Source organism: Callorhinus ursinus, unplaced genomic scaffold (assembly GCF_003265705.2).
Source record: "Callorhinus ursinus isolate GAN/ISIS: 27379988/994484 unplaced genomic scaffold, GSC_fseal_2.0 scaffold156, whole genome shotgun sequence".
Classification (NCBI taxonomy): Eukaryota; Metazoa; Chordata; class Mammalia; order Carnivora; family Otariidae; genus Callorhinus; species Callorhinus ursinus.
Genome location: NW_027397218.1, coordinates 110,006 through 127,062, shown reverse-complemented (window position 1 = coordinate 127,062; position 17,057 = coordinate 110,006). Strand labels below are relative to the sequence as shown.

General features: G+C 39.2%; 1 long non-coding RNA gene across 4 annotated transcripts in view; it reads right to left on the bottom strand.

The window, feature by feature from the left end:
• Positions 1–17,057, bottom strand: part of LOC141371977 (uncharacterized) — a 160,091-nt gene that overhangs the window by 71,953 nt on the left and 71,081 nt on the right. Inside the window, exon 6 of one of the 4 annotated variants that reach the window (XR_012377344.1) lies at positions 5,269–5,406. The exons of 2 other annotated variants lie outside the window; for them this stretch is intronic. This is a non-coding gene — a long non-coding RNA (uncharacterized lncRNA). Of the gene's footprint in view, positions 1–5,268; positions 5,407–16,114; positions 16,269–17,057 lie in introns of those variants that run through there. One more of the 4 variants, XR_012377339.1, reaches the window with a different exon arrangement.

Below are 17,057 nucleotides of genomic sequence, written 5' to 3'. Positions count from 1 at the left end.
GCTATTCGGGGTCTCTTCTGGTTCCATACAAATTTTAGGATTATTTGCTCCATTTCTTTGAAAAAAGTGGATGGTATTTTGATGGGGATTGCATTGAATGTGTAGATTGCTCTAGGTAGCATTGACATCTTCACAATGTTGGTTCTCCCAATCCATGAGCATGGAACGTTTTTCCATTTCTTTGTGTCTTCTTCGATTTCTTTCCTGAGTATTTTATAGTTTTCTGAGTACAGATCCTTTGCCTCTTGGGTTAAATTTATTCCTAGGTATCTTATGGTTTTGGGTGCAATTGTGAATGGGATCGACTCCTGGATTTGTCTCTCTTCTGTCTTGTTGTTGGTGTATAGGAATGCCACTGATTTCTGTGCATTGATTTTATAGCCTGCTACTTGACTGAATTCCTGTATGAGTTCTAGCAGTTTTGGGGTGGAGTCTTTTGGGTTTTCGACATAAAGTAACATATCATCTGCAAAGAGTGAGAGTTTGACTTCCTCTTTGCCGATTTCGATGCCTTTGATTTCTTTTTGTTGTCTGACTGCTGTGGCTAGGACTTCTAATACTATGTTGAATAGCAGTGGTGAGAGTGGACATCCCTGCTGCATTCCTGACCTTAGGGGAAAAGCTCTCAGCTTTTCCCCATTGAGAATGATATTCGCTGTAGGTTTTTCGTAGATGGCTTTTATGATATTGAGGTATGTACCCCCTATCCCTATACTCTGAAGAGTTTTGATCAAGAAAGGATGCTGTACTTTGTCAAATGCTTTTTCTGCATCTATTGAGAGGATCATATGATTCTTGTTCTTTCTTTTGTTAATGTATTGTATCACGTTGATTGATTTGCAGATGTTGAACCAGCCTTGCAGCCCAGGGATAAATCCCACTTGGTCGTGGTGAATAATCCTTTTAATGTACTGTTGGATCCTATTGGCTAGTATTTTGGTGAGAATTTTTGCATCCAGGTTCATCAAGGATATTGGTCTGTAATTCTCCTTTTTGATGGGGTCTTTGTCCGGTTTTGGGATCAAGGTAATGGTGGCCTCATAAAATGAATTTGGAAGATTTCCTTCCATTTCTATTTTTTGGAACAGTTTCAGGAGAAAAGGTATTAATTCTTCTTTAAATGTCTGATAGAATTCCCCTGGGAAGCCATCTGGCCCTGGGCTTTTGTTTGTTGGGAGATTTTTGATGACTGCTTCAATTTCCTTAGTGGTTATAGGTCTGTTCAGGTTTTCTATTTCTTCCTGGTTCAGTTTTGGTAGTTGATACATCTCTAGGAATGCACCCATTTCTTCCAGGTTATCTAATTTGCTGGCATAGAGTTGCTCATAATATGTTCCTATAATTGTTTGTATGTCTTTGGTGTTGGTTGTGATCTCTCCTCTTTCATTCATGATTTTGTTGATTTGGGTCATTTCTCTTTTCTTTTTGATCAGTCTGGCCAGGGGTTTATCAGTCTTGTTAATTCTTTCAAAGAACCAGCTCCTAGTTTCGTTGATCTGTTCTACTGTTCTTTTGGTTTCTAGTTCATTGATTTCTCCTCTGATCTTTATGATTTCTCTTCTCCTGCTGGGTTTAGGCTTTATTTGCTGTTCTTGCTCCAGCTCCTTTAGGTGTAGGGTTAGGTTGTGGATTTGAGACCTTTCTTGTTTCTTGAGAAAGGCTTGTATTGCTATGTACTTTCCTCTCAGGACTGCCTTTGCTGTATCCCAAAGATTTTGGACAGCGGTGTTTTCATTTTCATTGGTTTCCATGAATTTTTTTAATTCTTCTTTAATTTCCTGGTTGACCCATTCATTCTTTAGTAGGATGCTCCTTAGCCTCCATGTATTTGAGTTCTTTCTGACTTTCCTCCTGTGATTGAGTTCTAGTTTCAAAGCATTGTGGTCTGAAAATATGCAGGAAATGATCCCAATCTTTTGGTACCGGTTGAGACCCGATTTGTGACCTAGGATGTGATCAATTCTGGAGAATGTTCCATGGGCACTAGAGAAGAATGTGTATTCCGTTGCTTTGGGATGGAATGTTCTGAATATGTCTGTGAAGTCCATTTGGTCCAGTGTGTCATTTAAAGTCTTTATTTCCTTGTTGATCTTTTGCTTAGATGATCTGTCCATTTCAGTCAGGGGGGTGTTAAAGTCCCCCACTATTATTGTATTGTTGTCAATGTGTTTCTTTGCTTTTGTTATTGATTGCCTTATATAATTGGCTGCTCCCATGTTCGGGGCATAGATATTTACAATTGTTAGATCTTCTTGTTGGATAGACCCTTTAAGTAGGATATAGTGTCCTTCCTCATCTCTTATTACAGTCTTTGTTTTAAAAATCTAGTTTGTCTGATATAAGGATTGCCACCCCAGCTTTCTTTTGGTGTCCATTAGCATGGTAAATGGTTTTCCACCCCCTCACTTTCAATCTGGGAGTGTCTTTGGATCTAAAATGAGTCTCTTGCAGACAGCATATGGATGGGTCTTGTTTTTTAATCCATTCTGATAGCCTGTGTCTTTTGATTGGGGCATTTAGCCCATTTACATTCAGGGTAATTATTGAAAGGTATGAATTTAGTGCCACTATATTGCCTGTAAGGTGACTGTTACTGTATGTTGTCTGTGTTCCTTTCTGATCTTTGCTGCTTTTAGGCTCTCTCTTTGCTTAGAGGACCCCTTTCAATATTTCTTGGAGGGCTGGTTTCGTGTTTGCAAATTCCTTCAGTTTTTGTTTGTTCTGAAAACCTTTTATCTCTCCTTCTATTTTCAATGACAGCCTAGCTGGATATAGTATTCTTGGCTGCATATTTTTCTCGTTTAGTGCTCTGAAGATATCTTGCCAGTCCTTTCTGGCCTGCCAGGTCTCTATGGATAGGTCTGTTGCCAATCTAATATTTCTACCATTGTAGGTTACATATCTCTTCTCCCGAGCTGCTTTCAGGATTTTCTCTTTGTCTCTGAGACTCGTAAGTTTTACTATTAGATGTCGGGGTGTTGACCTATTATTATTGATTTTGAGAGGGGTTCTCTGTGCCTCCTGGATTTTGTTGCCTGTTTCCTTCCTCACATTAGGGAAGTTCTCTGCTATTATTTGCTCCAATATACCATCTGCCCCTCTCTCTCTTTCTTCTTCTTCTGGGATCCCAATCATTCTAATGTTGTTTCGTCTTATCGTATCGCTTATCTCTCGAATTCTGCCCTCGTGATCCTGTAGTTGTTTCTCCCTCTTTTTCTCAGCCTCTTTATTTTCCATCATTTGGTCTTCTATATCGCTGATTCTCTCTTCTGCCTCATTTATCCTAGCAGTTAGTGCCCCCATTTTTGATTGCACCTCATCAATAGCCTTTTTGATTTCGACTTGGTTAGATTTTAGTTCTTTTATTTCTCCAGAAAGGGTTTCTCTAATAACTTCCATGCTTTTTTCAAGCCCAGCTAGTATCTTTAAAGTCATGACTCTGAACTCTAGGTCCGACATCGTACTAATGTCCCTATTGAGTAGGTCCCTGGCTGACGGTACTATCTCTTGTTCTTTTTGCTGAGGTGATTTTTTTCGTCTTGTCATTTTGTCCAGAGGAGAATAGATGAATGAGAGAACAAAATGCTAACAGGTTTACAACGTCCCCAGCAAATATACTGTATACAAATCCGAAAAGACCTGAAACCAGGGCAAAAGAAAGGGAAAGAAAGAAAAAAGAAAGAGAAAAAAAAAGAAAAAAAAAGATAAAAACAAAAACAGAAGAATACAAAAAAAGCAGAATGTGATCAAATATGATCAGGCTAGTGCATAGATCAGTGCCACACACTAGATTTGGGGCGTATTTTGGTCTGTTAGAAAAAAGTGCCTCCTAAAATTTTAAAGGAAGAAAGACATATATGTACAAAATAAGGGTTGATACAATGAAGGGATAGAAGATGACTGTAAAGATGAAAATTATAAAAGATTTTATAAAAGGACTTGATAAGAAGTTGTTTGAAAAAAGAAAGAAGATTTAAAAAAAAAAAAAGAAAACAGGGAGAGAATGTGATCAGGCAGGAGACTAGAACAGAGCCATACACTAGTGATTTAGGGTATATTTTGATCTGTTAGAAGAAACTGTATCTCAAAATTTTAAAGAGAGAACAACTTATATATATATGCCAAAAATAAGGGTAACTAGTATGAAGGGATAAAATATGACTCTAAAAATGAACAATAAAAAGTGTTTTTTTTTTAAAAAGAGATTGATAAGATGTTGGTTGAAAAAGGGAAAAAGAAAAAAAAACAGTTAACAAAAATTAACTTTGATGAACTAATGAATCATGGCAAAAAAAAGCCATGAATTCTATGTGCAGTATTCCCCTAGCGCTGGAGTTCTCCAGTTCTCCTTGATCGGTAATCTTGGTCTGGCCTTGCTGGCTGTTCGTGCTGATCTTCTGGGGGAGGGGCCGGTTGCTGTGGTTTCCAAATGTCTTTGCCGGAGGCTGAATTGCCCCGCCCTTGTCGGTCCGGGCTAAGCAAGCTGCTCGGGTTTGATCTCAGGAGCTTTTGTTCCCTGCAAGCTCTCGGTACAGCCTTGGAGGACCAGGGGAAAAATGGTGGCCTCCCAATCTCCACCCGGAGGAGCTGCGAACTCGGGGTCCCGCTCCTCAGTGCGCCCACAGAGAAAAGCAGTCACTCCCTTGTCCCCGGTCTCCGGCCGCTCTCCGTGCTCACCCGGCCTGTGACCAAGCGTTGCTATCTCTGGCACCCGACCCCGTGTGGAGTCTCCAAACCCAGCAGATCCCTGTGGCGCGTTCCCGTGCCGCTCCTCCCCGGGGAGGAAGGGGAGTCTCCCCGGATCTGCCGCCTGTTGGGTCCCTGCTGGAGGAGCAGTGGCCCGACTGGGCCGCGGATCACAGTTTATGGCAACCCCAAGCTGAGAGCCCGCGCCTCAGCTCCGTCTCTGCAGCCGGCTTCCCCGCTCCGATACCTGGGAGCTCTGGCGCGCTCAGGCACCCCCGGTCTTTCTGTGACCCCAAGGGTCCTGAGACCACACTGTCCCGGGAGGATTCCACCCCCTGCTTAGCCACTGCAGCGACGTCCCTCAGCGGAGCCGGCTTCTAACAGTTCCGATTTTGTGCTCCGCGGCTCTATCACTTGCCAGAAGTGGCCGGCGGAGGCCCCTCCCCCGCCGTCTATCCTCCCGAATATCGCCTCGGATTCACTTCTCCGCATGTCTACCTTCCAGTAAGTGGTCGCTTCTCTGTTCAGATAGTTGTTGCTACTCTCCTCTTTGATCTCCTGTTGAGTTCGTAGGTGTTCAGAATGGTTTGATCCCTATTCAGCTGAATTCCTGAGACCAGACGAAACCTAGGTCTCCTACTCCTCCGCCATCTTGCTCCGCCCCAAACCTTCCATTTTTTACATCTCCTAGGAATGCCCCTCTATTTGTTTGATGGGATGCTGCAGATTCATGAAAATCGTTTAATAAAGCCAAGTAGATCTTTGCAATTTATTCAGCTTAATTTTTGTTATATCACTCCCCAATTGTCTATGGATTGTTAGTCATAGCTGGAAAAGTTTCCTTTACCACCAGGTTATAGAGGAATCTCACTGGCTGTACTTCTCTGGACAAGAGAGAAAGTTGGATCATAGTGGGGTGTCAAGCATAAGAGGAACAGTTTGAGGGGGCGACCGTCTTGTGAGAAAGGTACAGAAACCATGTTACTAACTCAGGAGAATTAGATGTTGAGAGCAGGGTCCCGGTCTCAGGCTTGTCTTTGAGAACTGTCTCTCCTCTTTCTCCTGTGCATCTGAGTCCAGGCCCCCACAACCAGGAAACAAGGTCTTCAATGAAGCAGAAACTCTATGTCACCTCAGATAGACCCCCTCAGAGGACTAAATGGTAGAGATGAACTTCCTAGGATAAGACAGCCACAAAATCATTTTTGAAACCTACCACACAGGGCGCCTGCGTGGCTAAGTCAGTTAAGCTTCTGCCTTAGGCTCAGGTCATGATCCCAGGGTCCTAGGATCGAGTCCCACAAGGGGCAGCCTGCTCCGCAGGGAGTCTGCTTCTCCCTCTGCCCCTCCTCTCACTCGTTCTCTCAATCTCTCTCCCTCTCTCAAATAACGTCTGCTTCTCCCTCTGCCCCTCCTCCCACTCGTTCTCCCAATCTCTCTCTCTCTTTCTCAAATAAATAAATAAAACCTTTAAAAAAAAAAAAAAGAAAGAAATCTACCATACAACTTGGCCATGGACTAAAGAGAAAGTAAAACCTCTAGTATGCACCCATGAAAGAATCAAGACTGAAACCACACAAGTGTTACCTTGTCCTTCACTCACTCTCTCTGGGAGTGAGGTCTCCTCAAGAGAAGGTAGTAGCCTCTGAGTGCTATTCAAGACAATGGAGGTCTGGGTTACAAGTAGCTTCAATTTCTGAAGGTACAACTTCCCCCTTCAACTGAATTATTTCCTGTTGAAATGCTGGGTTTCCGGGACTCAGGGTTAAGCTTAGTCAAAAAGTGCTTCGAATGGAGTCTGTTTTAGGACAACCTAAACACCCCGTGGGGTGGCCACTAACACCCATCTTTCCACCTGTGAACATTTTCAGTTACCCAGTCTAGATATCAAGACAGGGAAGATGTGGATGCAGATATGGAATTGGAGTGACAATTGCTGGCACACAGTAGACATCTAATTCACATTTAATAAACATGAGGTGTAGATATAGGCATCAGTAGGATATAAAATTATGTATATGTTCTTCCAGTCTTTTTATTCACATGTGAACTTTTCAAAGAGCATTCAATTACAACAGCTATTCTTTCATAATCTGGTTTGAAGAAAACTTTGCATTACTTTATCTAAAAGTTACATCTTTTCATTAAGAAAAAATAACCTGTAGAAAATGAAAAAGATACTTCTACATAGATGTATGTGACCCTGTTTTTTTATATTCTAAGCAAGTGACAGATACAGAGGGATTGTCCCAGTTAGGTGAAAAATCCAGAAATCTGGATGATCCCATGAAGGCTTAATACATATTCTTTTCAAACTATTCTAAAAAAGAGGAGGAAAGAAATCTTCCAAATTCATTTCATGAGGCCATCTTGCCGTGATACCAGAAGCAGATGAAGATGCTACAAAAAAGGAGAACTACAGGCCAATATCTCTGATGAATGTAGAGGCAAAACTCCTCAACAAAGTACTAGAAAAATGAATCCAACAATACATTTGAAAAAATCGTTCACCATGATCAAGTCAGATTTATTCCTGGGATGCAAGGGTAGTTCAATATTTACAAATTAATCAATGTGATACACAACATCAGTAAGAGAAAGGATAAAAACCGCATGATCATTTCAAGAGCTGCAGAAAAAGCATTTGACAAAGGACAACATTTATTCATGATAAAAACCCTCAACAAAGCAGTTTAGAGGGAACATACCTCAAAACAATAAAGACCATATGTGAAAAACCCACAGCTAACATCATACTCAATGGGGAAGAGCAGAGAACTTTTCCTCTAAGATCAGGAATAAGACAAGGATATCTATTCTTACCAATTTTATTGAACATAGTACTGGAAGTCCTAGCCACAGCAATCAGACAATAAAAATAAATAAAAGACATTCATATTGGTAAGGAAGAAGTCAAACTTTCACTCTTTGCAGATGACATGATACTATATATAGAAAACCCTAAAGACTCACCAAAAACTACTAGAACTGATAAATGAATTCAGTAAAGTTGCAGGATACAAAATCAATATACAGAAATCTGTTGCATTCATATCTACTAACAATCAAGTAGAAGAAAAAGAAATTAAGAAAATAATACCATTTACAATTGCACCAAAAATAATAAAATACCTAAAATAAACTTAACCAAGGAGCGAGAGTCCTGTACTCTGAAAACTATAAAACACTGATGAAAGAAATTGAAGATGACACAAACAAATCGAAAGATATTCCATGGTCATGCACTGGAAAAGCAAATATTGTGAGAATGTCCATACTACCAAAAGCAATGTACACATTTAACGCAATCCCTATCAAATTACCAACAGCGTTTCTCACAGAACTAAAACAAATAATCCTAAAAATCTGTATGGAATCAGAGAAGACCCCAAACAGACAAAGCAATCTTGAAAAAGAAGAATAAAACTAGAGGTATCACAATCCCAGATTTTAAGATACACTACAGAACTGAAGTAATCAAAACAGAATGGTACTGGCACAAAAACACAGATCAACTGGAGAGAACAGAGCCCAGAAATAAAGCCATGATTATATAGCCAATTACTCTTCGATGAAGGAGGCAAGAATATGCAATGGGAAACAGTCTCTTCAACAAATGGTACTGGGAAAACTGGACAGCAACATGCAAAATAATAAAGCTGGACGACTGTCTTACACCATACACAAAAATAAACTCAAAATGGATTAAAGACATAAACACGAGACCTGGAACCATAAAAATCCTAGAAGAGACCACAGACAGTAATTTCTCTGACATTGGCCATAGCAACATTTTTCTATGTGTGTCTCCTGAGCCAAGGGAAACAAAAGTAAAAATACACTATTAGGGCTACACCAAAATGAAAAGCTTCTGCACTGCAAAGGAAACAATCAACAAAACTAAAAGACAACCGAAAGAATGGGAGAAGATATTTGCAAATGACATAAGCGTTAGTATCCAAAATATATTAAAAAAAAACTTATACAACTTAACATAAAAAACACAAATAATCCAATTAACAAATAGGATAGGCAGAAGACATGAAGAAACATTTCTCCAAAGAAGACATACAGATGAACAACAGACACAAGATGCTCAATATCGTCCATCAGGGAAATGCAAATCAAAACTACAATGAGATATCACCTCACACTTGTCAGAATGACAAAACAAACAAACAAACAAACAAACACAAGAAATAAGTGTTGGTGAGGGTGTGAACAAAAAGGAACCCTAGTGAACTGTTGGTGGGAATGCAAACTGGTGCAGCCACTATGGAAAACAACATGGAGATTCTTCAAAAAGGTAAAAATAGAACTACCCTATGATCCAGTAATCGCACTACTGGGTATTTACCCAAAAAATACAAAAGCACTAATTCAAAGGGATATATTCACCCCTATTCTTACTGCAGCATTATTTGCAATAGCCAAGATATGGAATCAACCCAAACGTCCATTGATAGATGAATGGATAAGAAGATATTGCATATATACCCCCCGACACACACAATGGTATATTATTCTGCCATAGAAAAGAATGAGATCTTCCCATTTGCAACAACATGGATGGACCTAGAGGGTATAATGCTAAGTGAAATAAGTCAGTAGAGAAAGACAAATACCGTATGATTACACTCATATGTGGAATTTAAGAAACAAAATAAACGAACAAAGGAAAAAAGAGGCAAACCAAAAAATAGACTCAACTATAGAAAACAAACTAATGGTTACCAGAGGCGAAGTGAGTGGGGGGATGGGTGAAATAGGTGAAGGTGATTAAGGGTACACTTATCATGATGAGCACTGAATAATATATAGAATTGTTGAATCACTATATTGTACACCTGAAACTATTATCATACTGCATGCTGATTACACTGGAATTAAAATTAAAAACTTAATAGAAAAAGCATGATAAAGAATCACAACCAAAACTATAAGAATGAGAAGGAAAGAATAGTTAAAGGTAAAGAAGAAACGAATGGGTTAAGAAACAAAATCCCTGTTAAAGCTCAGAGCAGTTAGGATGGAAAGGAAGCAAAAATTAGCATTGTGTGTGACGCACCCAATAGCGTTCTGGAACTGGAGGGAGGTTTACCCTTGAACTCTTCCCAACACTCCCTTGAGATTATGGACTGGGTTTTCTGTGTATGTGTACATATACACTCTACACATATACACATCATATATATGTTCACCATATGTATATAAATTATACACACACATATATTATTTATAATACATATATATGAATGTATGTATGCATACATTTTGCTAAATTAGCAAGCTGGAGGATGAGAACATCTACTACGTTTATGTGTAAATGTGTGTGTGTGCATCTGTAAGTAATGAAATCATATAAAACATGATTTGTTTTATTCCCTATGTTTTGTTTAGGGAAGCTCTCATTCGGAATAAAGTAAGAAACGAATGCATGGAAATGATAATCATGTCATTCTGGATACTGATTATCCTAAGGAGAAAAGGAAACAAGTGTTAAGATTTTCCTACCTGGATTAATTTCATGGCTCACAACATTTTTTAACTGAAATATTTCATAAGTAGCAGAGTTTTAGGGGATAGTGTTTTTAATCATAAATATAATCCATACTCATATTAACAAATGTTTAACATGGAGCCAAGTGCAGAGGCAAAAATATCAACACCCAGTGGGTTTAGAGGGAACACACTTCAACATAGTAAAGGTCATATATGTAAAACAGACAGCTAACATCATATTCAATGGGGAAAGAAATGAGAGCTTCTTTTCTAAGATGAGGAACAAGACAAGGATGTGCATTCCTACCACTTTTATTCAACATAGTACTGAAAATCCTAGCCACACCAGTCAGAGAAGGAAAAGAAATAAAAGGCATCCAAATTGGTAAGGCAGAAATTTAAATGTCACTATTTGCAGATGACACAATACTATAAATAGAAATCTCTAAAGATACCATCAAAAAAACTATTAGAAGAAATAACTGAATTCAGTAAAGTTGCAGGATACAAAATTAATACACAGAAATTGGTTGTGTTTCTATACACTAATAACATAGTAGAAAGTGAAATTAAGAAAACAATCCTATTTACAATTGCACCAAAAAGAATGAAATACCTGGGAGTAAACTTAACCAAGGAAATAAAAGACTCTACTCTGAAAACTATAAAACATTGTTGAAAGAAATTGAAGACAACACAAATAATTGGAAAGATATTCCATGCTCATGAATTGGAAGAATTAATATTGTTAAAATGTCCAGACCACTCAAAGCAATCTACAGATTCAGTGCAATCCCTATCAAAATGCCAACAGCATTTTTCACAGAACTAGAACAATAATCCTAAAATTTGTATGGAACCACAGAAGACCCTGAATAACCAAAGTAACCTTGAGAAAGAACAAAGCTGGAGTTGTCACAATCCCGGATTTCAAGATAAAGTATAAAGCTACAGTAACCAAAAGTGTATGGTACTAACACAAAAATAGACACATAGATCAATGGAACAGAACAGAGGGTCCAGAAATAAACTCATGCTTATATGGTCAGTGAACATATGCCAATGGAGGCAAGAATATACAATGGGGAAAAGATAATCTCTTCAATAAATGGTGCTGAAAATACTGGACAACTACAAGCAAAAGAATGAAACTGGACTACTTTCTTATACCATACACAAAAATTAACTCAAAATAGATGAAGGACCTAAATGTAAGACATGAAACCATAATGCCCTTAGAAAAAAAAAATATATGCTTATATAATATCTTTGATATTGGCCTTCAGCAACATATTTTTAGATATGTCTCCGCAGTCAAGGGAAACAAATGCAAAAATAAACTATTGGGCCTACACCAAAATAAAAAGCTTTCGCACAGCCAAGGAAACCAACAATAAAAAGAAAAAGCAACCTATTGACTGGAAGAAGATACTTGCAAATGATTTATCTGATAAGGGGTTAATATCCAAAATATATGAAGAACTTCTATAACTCAACACCAAAAACAAAACACAACAAAATAAATAATCTGATTAAAATGGGCAGAGGACTTGAGTGAACATTTTTCCAAAGAAGATATACAGATGGCCAACCAACACATGAAAAGATTCTCAGTGTCACTAATCATCAGGAAAATGCAAACCAAAATCACAATGAGATACCACCTTTCACCTGTCAGAATGGTTAGAATTAAAAATACAAGAAGTAACAAGCATTGGCAAGGATGTAGAGAAAAGGGAACCCTCGTGCCCTGTTGGTAGGAATGTAAATTGGTGCGGCCACTGTGGAAAACAATACAGATGTTGCTCAAAAAATTAAAAATAGAAATATCATATGATCCAGTAATTCCGCTAGGGAGTACTTACCCAAAGAAATTGAAAACACTAATTCAAAAATATATATGCAGCTCTACATTTACTTCAGCATCATTTACAATAGCCAAGGTATGGAAGCAACCCAAGTGATAATCCATAGATGACTGGACAAGGAAGACGTGATATATATAAAAAAAATGGAATATTATAGAATATAATATTCTATATAAGAATAGAATGAGATCTTTTGCGACAATATGGATGGACCAAGGTGGTGTTAAGTGAAATAAGTCGAAGAGAGAAAGACAAATACCATATAATTTCACTTACAAGTGGAATCTAAACAAACAAACAAACAAAAGATTACAACAAACCTATAAATACAGAGAACAAACTGGTGTTTGCCAGAGAGGGGCTGGGGGAAGGGCACAATGAGTAAAGGGGAGTGGGAGATACAGACTTTTAGCTGTGGAATGATTAAGTCACAGAGATGAAAGGTACGGCATAGGGATTACAGTGAATGGTATTACAATAGTGTTCCATGGTGACAGACGATAGCTGCACTTGTGGTGAGCATGGCATAATGTATGCCTTTGCGCCGTCACCATGCCGTATACCTTAAACTAATTTAACATCATGTGTCAACTACACTTTGAGAAAAAATTCAATATTCAGGAATCTCAAAATCATCAAAATTAACATTGTACACTTTCATTTTTTTGCTAATTCGGATGTATGCACATGTACTATATATGCATTAATATACAATTCATGTAACTATTACCATACCATATGTGCAGATTAGATCCTGTATTTTTGTTGGTTTTGCTTTTGCTTTTATCAAGTACTAACAAGTAGATGAAGCCTTCTTAAGTGACAAGCGTAAGATGTGATTTAACTTTGCCTTTTGACAAACCCTTTACCAGCTGACCAACTCGTATTCTTGATCAATGCATCTGATTGGAAATGTCATACCTGTACCATATGAAATAACGTTATATGTGTGGGTCTGCTCATGAGCTTTCCATAGAACTCCCTTTATACGTATGTCATCCACTCTATCCAAAATTTATAAAATTCTAGGCTCATGGAACACTGTAATACCTGGCAATGTAATCCTCACTCCTACAGTCTATACTTTGTAGGAGTGGTGTAAGTATTATTATAATTAGTATACGGTGATAAAAACACCAAAGATTACAGGGGACATAGCAAATAAATTGCTTGTGCTAGATCATGCAACCTGCAAGTAATGCTTCCCAGTGTGTCAAATCCTGATCCTTCCGACCCCAAATATCACACCCATAACCACTATTTCTTATAGTGAGTATTTTTTTGTGCTAGGCTGAAGGCCAAGAAACAGACAGGATCATGTAAGGCCCGGTGGTCGGTCAGTTGAAGGTTCCGGCCACTGGGATACAGGTTTGATGACTTCCATGTTCTATCTAGCTGACCCTTTATTATTCTTTGCTCTACTGAAGTATCTCCTCTTCCTGAGGCTCAACAACAAATTGCTACACCCATGTCAACTTACAAGGAAAATAAGAAATCAGAAAGTACATGGACTGAAAGGAATGATGAAATAGAACCAAACTTTACTTCTTGCTGCCATGTTTGCACATGCATTCTGTCCCAAATCGTCTACTTTATGAGACAGAAATATTTTCTCTTAGAATCAGGAATCTCTCTTCTAACAATCTACCCAAAAGATATCATTACAAAGAAAAGAAGGCATAAGCATAAAACCATTCCTGAGAGAACAAATCATAACAGCAGAAGACCAGAAATAAGACAGATCCCCAGCAATAAGGAACAGGCCGAATATTCTAAGGACATCTATGTACTAGATTACTACACACCAGCAAGAAGCAATGAGGACTCCCTCCCTATATTGCTACGGAGTGATCTCCAGGACATATTGTTCAGTGAAAAAAGTAAGGTGCAGAAAAATGTGTAGAGCTGCTGCTGTCCAATACATTAGGCACCAGCCACATGTGGATCGTTATTATTTATGTTACTTAAATTTAGATGAAGTTAAAAACTCATTCCTCAGTCCCACTCACCACATTTCAGGTGTTCCACAGTCGCAGGCAGCTAGTGGCTACTATATTGGACAATTAAGATTGACAAAACCGGAACAAAATCTTTAAGCACTATGAGACAACTTCAAAAGGTGCAACTTCCATGTCATGGCAATTCTAGAAAGAGAAGGAAGAAAGAAACAGAAGACATATTTGACACAACAACGAAGAATTTCCCCAACTTAATGTCAGACAACAAACCACAGACCCAGGAAGAGCAGAGAACACCAACCTGGATATATGGCCAAAAATTATATACCTTGGCACCTCATTTTCAAACTACAGAAAATCAAAGATAAGTTCCCGAAAGAAGCCGGGGCGGGGGGGGGGGGGGAGGAAATCCCTTACCTATAGAGAATCAAAGATGAGAATTATATCTGAATTCTCAGGAACCATGCAAGCAAGGAGAGAAGAGAATGAAATATTTAAAATGTTGAGAGAAAAAACCCACCAACTTCGAATTCTGAACCTGCCAGATTATCCTTCATAAGAGACAGAGAAATAAAGACATCCTCAGAAAAATAAAAATTGAAGAAATGTGTTGCCAGTGAACTTGTCTTACAATAAGTATTAGGAGAAGTTCTTTAGATAGAAAATGATATAGATCAGAAACTTGACCCACATAAAGGAAGGAAAAGCCTTAAAAAAGGAGTAAGTGAAAGTAATTTTTTCTGACTCTTAATTGATCTAACAGGTAACAGTATGTTCAAAATTATAACAGCAACAATATATTCAATTCCATATGCTTTTATATAAATGTGTATGCTGATAGATTCTTATACACAGATGAAATGAAAGAAATAACAGCAATGATACAAGGGATGGAGGGAAAAATAGGATTATTTTGTTATTATAAGGGATTTGCGCTCCCTGTGAAGCAGTATAATATTATTTGACAGTGGACTTGGATTAATAAATGTATAATGTCAACTCTAGGTTGGCCACTAAAAAGAAAAAAAGAAATATAACTGATATCCAAAGAAAGAAGGGAAAGTGGAACCATATAAAATGTGAGGTGTTGGGGCCTCCCGAGGACTGCTGCCCTTGAATCTGGAATAGATGCTTCAGCAGCCATCAGGACTCAAGTCCTCAGAACCTGCCTCCTTCAGGCACTTGATATGAGCTCAACCCAGGTAAGAAGAACTGCACAGGGAGAGGCAGATCCAGCAATCACCATGCTTTACGGGTATAACTATGTTCTCCCACCATGCCAGACACTAGGTTAGCGAAAACGAGGGTGATACAATTAGATTGTAATCATGATAACCACACGTGACAATGGAGTTCTCACCGTGGCTTTTTTTTCCCCTCCTTTCCTGATCTATCCACTAACAACAAAGTTCAAAAGGATTAAGTGGCATGAATTCAATACAGGCATTCATGATCCTGCAGCAACCAATCACAGGGCTATGGGCTTGCTCACGTATATCACTGACTTGTCAGCTATCCCGTGGGTAAAACATTCTCATCCCCACTTTATACAGGGGGAAGCTGGGACTCAAAGCCGTTACCTGTCTTACGTCCTGCGCCCCTGCCTTCAGAGGAAAGCAGCTCCAGGGACTCCCCTGGAGCAGGACCCCACACTCACTGAGGCCAAGAGGGCCCCCAGTGGGTTTTTCTAGGAGATAGCTCGGGCACCAAGCCCCAAACAGGAAAAGAGGTGACTTGAATTTAGGATCCCTTTGTCTCCCCACACCCCAGGGCTAATCACATCCCACTGCATGGACCCACAACCACACCTGAGTCCCAAACACCTGAAGACAGGACTTGGTGTTCACGCCAGGCCTCACCGTCTCTATTAAAATGTTGTTGGGGCACCTGGGTGGCTCAGTTGTTAAGTGTCTGCCTTCAGCTCAGGTCATGATCCCAGGGTCCTGGGATCGAGCCTCACATCGGGCTCCCTGCTAAGTGGGGAGCCTGCTTCTCCCTCTCCTACTCCCCCTGCTTGTGTTACTTCTCTCACTGTGTCTCTCTCTGTCAAATAAATAAAATCTTAAAAAAGAATAAAAAAAATGTTGTCATGGTCCTGTCAATGACTTCAGGTTTCTATAGCAGCTGGGATTCTCGGGCTGGTCCTCCACACAGGAAATGCCTCCCATCTTGCAGCCATCAGTTGTAGAGTCCTAAGAAGCTGTATCCTCTCATCCACCCGACACCAGGAGTTCAGCAAGCTGCATTAAGAGCTCTGTCCGAAAATGTAAAAATCCATGACTTCCCAGCACATGTTTGATACCTCCTGCATCCACCCATCCACCCATCCACCCATCCATCCATCCATCCATTCATTCATCCAGTTAACAGGCATTAAGATCAAACTACCACACCATCCCTTTGGTTAAGTTTTAGGCCCCTCTGGAATGTAAACAGGAAGTAAAGTGCAGAAAGTGTAGTGTGATAAATACAGGCGTTAAATCGAAGAAGAGATGACTCCTTCCCTTTAAGATTTCAGTTTGCTCAAGTCTCTTATAAGTGATGATTTTAAAATATGTTTTAATGCCCCGGGCTCATCTCCACATCTTTAGTGACTCCTCTTTACATGTATTCTTACCTTTGCATCAAAATTCTAAGAATTCTTGATACTCAATTCACATCGCCCTGCAACTCCCCTCCAACTCAGTCTTCATCCCTCATCTAAAGGAGGCCCTTTCGCCCCATGTTTCCACTGAAATTACACTCGCCTACTCAACAATCACCTCTTTGTCACATGTACGTATCAGAAATGTTGAAATGATTGTTCAAATGGAGACAAACAAGTATTTCCCCAAAAGGGAAGTATTTTGTTTTCCCAGGATAGAAATCAATCATTTGGGTACAGACAAGGATTGTGTTGCAGCGGATCAGTTACGTAAAAGCCAGGGTTGTAAAATACCTTCCATTAAGTCAGGGTCAGATAACTGGAAAATTGTGCTTTATATGATGGGCTTTCAAATGAAGTACAAATTTTCTCCGATATACCTCATACTTACGCTTCACT